The sequence below is a fragment of the Plectropomus leopardus genome, chromosome 18 (assembly GCF_008729295.1).
Source record: "Plectropomus leopardus isolate mb chromosome 18, YSFRI_Pleo_2.0, whole genome shotgun sequence".
NCBI classification, from domain to species: Eukaryota; Metazoa; Chordata; class Actinopteri; order Perciformes; family Serranidae; genus Plectropomus; species Plectropomus leopardus.
In genome coordinates this window covers 14,587,167-14,593,630 of record NC_056480.1, presented here as the reverse complement: position 1 = coordinate 14,593,630, position 6,464 = coordinate 14,587,167, and the positions used below count along the sequence as shown (strand labels likewise).

The 6,464-nt window shown below is 41.6% G+C and overlaps 1 protein-coding gene across 1 annotated transcript in view; it reads left to right on the top strand.

The window, feature by feature from the left end:
* The first annotated feature begins 285 nt into the window (after positions 1 to 285).
* Positions 286 to 6,464, top strand: part of adgrb2 (adhesion G protein-coupled receptor B2) — a 243,880-nt gene continuing 237,701 nt past the window's right edge. Inside the window, exon 1 of the mRNA XM_042506819.1 lies at positions 286 to 315. The gene's annotated coding sequence lies outside the window, so the exon portion shown is untranslated. The remainder of the gene's footprint in view (positions 316 to 6,464) is intronic.

Genomic DNA, 6,464 nt, shown 5'->3' with positions numbered 1-6,464 from the left:
TTTTGCGTCTTTCTGTTCCGTTCTTTCGTTTGATCTATGGCTACTTTATGATTTAATGTCCTCAGCGATCCTTCCTTATTTTCATTTATTTATTTATTTTTTTCACTTATTTTATTTTTTGGTCCGTTTCGGAGAAGTGGGATGCCTCGCAAAGAACATTTGTGGGGAGAAGAATCCGCGCAGCAGCGAGGGTGAATGAATGATAGTCTCCCCTCTCCATCTGAGACGTGCCATGGATGGGAAACTTAATTTGTATCCACGGAACCGATCGGGGAATAGCCGTCGCATCAAATAACTACTGCTGACAGCGATCAGGTACCGTATCTTATCTATTAAACTCAACATCCCTGTGAGAAAAAGAAACAAAACGTTCAACTGTTTCTTTGCGCCAGACTGCTTTGCAGTCTGTCGGCTTATTTATTTATTTGATTCTTGACATCCTTGTGCAAGGATCACAGTGTAGAAGTGTAGTTTTAATGACGCATAGATTGAAAGAGAAACTCGTTTTCGCCATTTTCGCTGTTTCACAAGACCCAAGTATGTCCATCTTTCACGGATGTGTGATCTGTGAACCTGAACGGAAGTACCGGTCACAGAAAAAAATCCCCAAATACATCTCAGCAGTTTGAATTACAGCCCATTAGTTGAGCACAGGTGGACAGCAGAAGCCCCCCTGAATGCTCAGTCCCTCAGTGGGAAACACAGAGAGCTGTATGATTGCCTCTAAAGCCGCTGGCAGACCTGTAACTTTGCGCAGTGGCCAAAAGAAACACACACACACACATACACACCCACACACACTCACTCACGCACACACAGTACACTGTGCGCACACAGCCTGCACAGACACTTTTATTTTCACCTTCCATACTGGCTCGCCTCTCTCTCAGCGCATTCACATACTCACGTCCTCACACGCACGCACACACACACGATGATGGTGTTCTCTCTCCTCTTATGGGGGTTTTCCACGATGCCATTTTGAGTTTAGACCAACATTTCTAAATCAGAGCTCCTCTATCCGCACTGGAGCTTCTTTTACAGTGCCCCAAATGGCTGCAGATGATTCTTGGCGTGGAGGATGGCCTGCTTCGCGTATAGCGTCGGCTTAGAGGGGCTGATGCCGATGTTTCTTCCCGCCTGTGCGCACTGTGCGCCTGGGTGAGTGGGTGCCTTCTCCCGTTGAATGCTAAAGAGCCAGGATGTACCAAAGACGCCAGTGAGCGTGCACTGGGGATTGAAAGAGCGGGGCGAGGGTGGGGGTGGGGGTGGGGGGGATTGCTTGCTTGACTTCCATTCGTGCTGGCATCTCACCCACGCAACAGAAAGCCCTTTGAAAGCTACCTGATCACGCACTGAGGTCCGATTTATTTGCGGGGCGCCTCTGACTGCGTCTGCCGCAGTGCCGCTTCTTGTTTCTCCTCTCAGTCTACTCCTTGTTATTTTCACCACAATGATAAGTATGTGGGGGGATTTTATCGAGTCTGAGAGAACGGCACCCCAGACGCTGGCCTTGTCTCTCCCCCTCACTCCCCCGGTAGAGCAGGTGGCTCGGGTGACGCTGAACGGGAATGACAACCGGGACGCGGCAACGGGAGTGCAAAGGAGCCTCTGAGCATCCTCTCTCTCTTGCTCTCTCTCTCTCTCTCTGTCTCTCTCTATCTCTCTCTTTTCTATCCATCTGTTGAGCATGCAGTGTGTGCGCTCCCTCCGCACGCACCTCAAAACAAACTCCCATCGCTACCATCAAACCCCGTTAAATAATGGAGCGTAACACGCATGGCAGCAGCGACCTCGATTATTTTTATTCCCCAAGTAGCCATCTGTGGCATGTTGAACAATTTCCTACAATTTTCTACTTATTCCGCCACTGAGTCGAGCCTGACTCTGCTGCAGCAGCAGCAGCAGCAGCAGCCTGTGGGTGAACTGGTGTAGGGTATTTAACAGGGACACTGATTCATGAGCAGTGACTGTCTCTTTTGGTTCTTGGCACCAATTAGGATTTGGATTATCAGGTCAGATTTAGCCTGGAACATTACTTATATCTTGGAAAGGAAGTCCAGTGATCATGTAATGGATTTTGAAGAAATAAAACCGTAAGAAAGTTATACATCATGACCGCAGAGCACTATTAAAGTAATACTCATTTTTCATTGTTTAGACCTCTCTCTATTGCCTCCAACCTGGATGTAAGCAGTGAATAACCATCACACCGCCTCTTCTTTTTTTAAATGCAGTGAATAACCTCGTTTGTTTTATTTCTCGGGGCTGCTGTCGGAACTAATGGAGCTGGCAGGGCCGTGTCCCCTTTTAGCAGAGATGAGCAACCTACGGGTGATGGCTGATGAGCTGGATGTGAGAGAAGGCTCCTTTTTAACCCTGCTGTATAGAGGACAAAAGGCCGGTCGGGGGAATCGGTTCAGTAAAGCAGTGGCAAAGTCTCTGAGTCAAATATAGTATCATTAGCAAGCTAAAGTTTGAAGCCTGCTTATGGTATCCATTCAAAGGATTTGTATTATGTTCATTCTGAAAACATGTGAGACGGTGGCTAATGAGCTCAGAGAACATCAGGTCTCAAGGCTGCACTAGTGTGATCTTTTTTCAAATCTGGCTTTCAGATACAGTTCTGAAGATTTTCTGCTGTTGGTTATAATGAGGAAACTTAGATCTGATTTGGGCTCAATTTGATTAATTTATATTATAAATATAAAGTGCACCCAAGGATTTTTCATTCAGTTTTACAAAAAAAAAAAATCCATCCCATGAACCACTACTTGTTGTTTTTTGGATTATTTGACCAGATTTCAAGAATTTAGCTTTGGAGGCTTTCTGCATTAAAAAAAAACCTACTTTTTTAAAATGGACCCAAGTGCAGAAAACACATCACACGTATTCATTAAATAAAACCTTTTCCTAAGTCAATGTGAAACCAGAAAATATGCTGGTGGGCAAATGGGTGGGCAACCAAACAAACTGAATAACTCAGTTTGTGAGGTTGACTGCTGAGGAGGCAGCTTGGTGCTTGTGTCTCCAAAGCACAGCTACCAAGATCTGAAAGGCTAATACAGTATATAGTCAGCAGGTAGGTGAGGTAAACAACAAGGCTCATCACTCAGAGCAACCCACCCTTCACCAGTGGGTTACCTGACCACTGGTGTGAATGTCAGGGGAAGCGCTTACAGCAGGCCCAGGTTCAGCACCCTGGACAGCGGTCTTGGTAAAATTACTTTTAAAAAATTGATTGCACCATATTTTTAAAGAAGCAGAATTTGGGTTACTGTAAACAGTGTGCTTTGCGGGTTATCCACAGTAAGGTGGACTATTTTTCAAGGTTTTCAGTTTAAAAAAAAAAAGATTTTTCAGTAGTGTGAGCACCACAGATAGAATTAAATTTGGGTCAGCAGCAGATTTTTTTGAGACAAAAAACTCAAATCAAATAAACTGTATAGTATATGGCTGTATATCAGGAGGGGTAAGTGAGTTTTAAAGCATTTTTATGTGGCTTTTACTGACTTGACAAGCATATACTAACTTTTTTTTTTTGGTGTTTTATTTAGTTTTACAGGCATAGACAGATGAAAGTTAATTATACAACTATGCACACAAATTCCACAACCACCCTCTACCCTGTGGTGCAAGTAATTAAAGAGAAAAGAACAAGGAAAAAAAATAGTCATTAATAAGACACAAAATAAACACATTTAAAAAAGGCAATCAAAAACAATAAACAATGAAAAAAAAAACAACATTCAAATATTTACAAAGATTCACATTTTTTATTGACATTTTGATGATTAGGCAGTTGTGCTAAATTTCATCACAATTAGCACTTAAAATCTAAACTTTAACATACATGGCCACAGACAACAAATATATTATAACACCACATTATCAGCCGATAGTAACTAAAGCTGCCTTTCTTCTTCTCCTTCTCCTTCTCCTTGTTCTTCTTTTTCTGCCCTCCCTCTTCTTTTGCCCTCTGATAAACTTTAAAGGGGAAGTAATTCAGATGGTCTAACACAGTCCAAAAATATTACTAAGCTTGAAAAATTCTCTCCCAAATCCAAAAAGTTGAGTGGTAAATAAATCTGTGATGTTACCAAGTATAAAGCCCGGAGCTGCTTTGTAGACAAGTAATTGAAAAATATGTTGTAGATGTAACTGAGAGCAGCCAGGGGAATGTTTTGAGTATATGAGTACATTTTCTGTTTCTTAACTGAGAACACTACAATAAAAGACAACCAACTTTGTACTTGATGACATTGCAAGTTTGAGACTTACTTCTCCGGTTTCTGACTTTCAGAGAGAGAGAGTAGGTCATGGTCACGGATTTTGATTGATCTTTGCCAGACCAAAGAAATAACATATTGGAATTCTCAATTCGGGGACGTTCCCCTTTAAACAACGTAGGCTTCTTATGAAGACTGTTTCTAAGTTAATTATTTTCATCATATTGACATCCAGGATACATGTATTGTGTTTCTGATAAAAAACTGACCCAAGTGATTTATTGAAAAAAAGAGAGCACACATATGAACTTTACTGAATCTGTAAATGATTACAGGGACAAACAAACATCATGTAGTTTGTTGAATATGAAGCTCAGTTTAAATGCTACAAGTGTGTGTGAGAGTTCATGATTTGGAGTGTGTAGTAGTCATAGCATGTATCTTGCAAAAGAACATACTGCCTTTGTGGCCCATGATGCTTGTTTTCAAATCTCCGAGGGTGCAGATCTGCCATCTCATTGTTTGTGTTTTGTTTCGGCTGGAGTTGTTCGAGAAGCAAAACCCGCCGCTCTGGGTTTGTGTGTTCCTTGCCAATCTGGCCGAGGCCAGTGTCCGCAGACATCTCCTGAGGTCTCTCTGGCTCTTTAGCAAGAGCCACCTCACAGAGAGCTTCTTGAGGCTCTGGGACAGATTTTCTCAATGAGATCAAGGGCCTTACTCACAGTTCGAGTCAGATGCGTGCTGATTGTGGCAAAAACAGAAAGATGTCATGAGATGTTAAAGATGGCATGTTGGTAGGATGAAGAAGCCTTACATGTTGCGTAAAGCTACATAACAGGTGCTGATCAGTGTAGCAAGGTGTGATGTTGTGGGAGAATACAAGGTTTTGTTTGCTCAGGCGTAAAGAATTGCAAATTTTGGGAGTCATGAGGGGAGAAGTGGAATATCTGACTGTTGCAAGAATCGATGCACGACTCTAACTGGTTGTGAAAACTCCTTGTTTAAAATTTAAAGTCACCCTCCAGACATGTTTTAGAGTTTGTAAAAAAAATACTCTTATGATTTTTTAAAAGATTTTTTAAACATTGTTTAAAAAACAAGACATTAAAGAATAACTCTGAAAAGGGCCTGGGAGCAGATCTGCGCTTTCTCCCTCACTGGCTATGGTTACATGCAGACCAATGTTCCCCTATTATTCCAAACATGACAATATTCTGACTTTGATACAGATTGTATAAACAACATATTCCATTGAAACATTGCAAATCAGGTTATTTTCCAAGTCCGCAGTTTGCGACACATCCTCTCCTCTGGCTACAGGCAGGTCTGTACGTTGTCATGGATACGTTGTACACAAATCAACTTGTTTGCAAGGCTGTGGGGTAGACATGCATACAAAATAAAATCCCACATTTCTGCTCGTAAGAAAAAATGCACCTGCTTTTAAACTTTATAAAAGACTTGAATATCAGCAGCGTTTTGGATATGCACAAATATTGCACAGCCAACCATTTCAAGTTTAATTTAGTTTAGTTTATTAGGATCCCCATTAGCTAACACCCACGCCTCAGCAAATCTTGCTGGGCTCCAACACAAAAACCATACACTATAACAAACAATTATATACATTACAACATCACATTACATACAAACCAAAAAGAATGTGAAACTAGTCCACCACCGGTAGGAAACTGTGAATATTATCCTGTTTTGATGCAAAGAAGCAAAATGACAAGTGGCTCCAGGTGTTCTTCATATTTTGACGTGATAAATTACATATTAAGGCACGTTTATTAGAATATGCCTGGTTTCATGTGAACAAGAGTGTTAGTGGAATATTTATTTTTATTAGACATGTAAACCGCTCAGTAGGAATATCGTCTTTTTCAGAATAAAGGCAAAAACCAGACTATTTGTGCATGTAAACATACTCATTGACAAATTGTGAATATGGCCTCGTGGCCCGCCCACCACTGCTTGCGTAGCTTTTGCTTTCACCTTCTCTTTCCATTTTTTCCAGTCCGGGCACGCTGCTACTAGCACTGGGCTGACTGTTGAAATAGCATTGCGCATCAAAGTGGCTAACGCTAGTGTTGGAGGGAACATCGGAGAGATTCAGCCATACATGTTTTTGCCTCAGTAAGACCCAGACTCTTTAAAAACTGGTGACTAGCAGACACATCAGAATGGTGCGTTTAGTTTGCAATTTTTATTTTATCGATTTATTTATTTTTT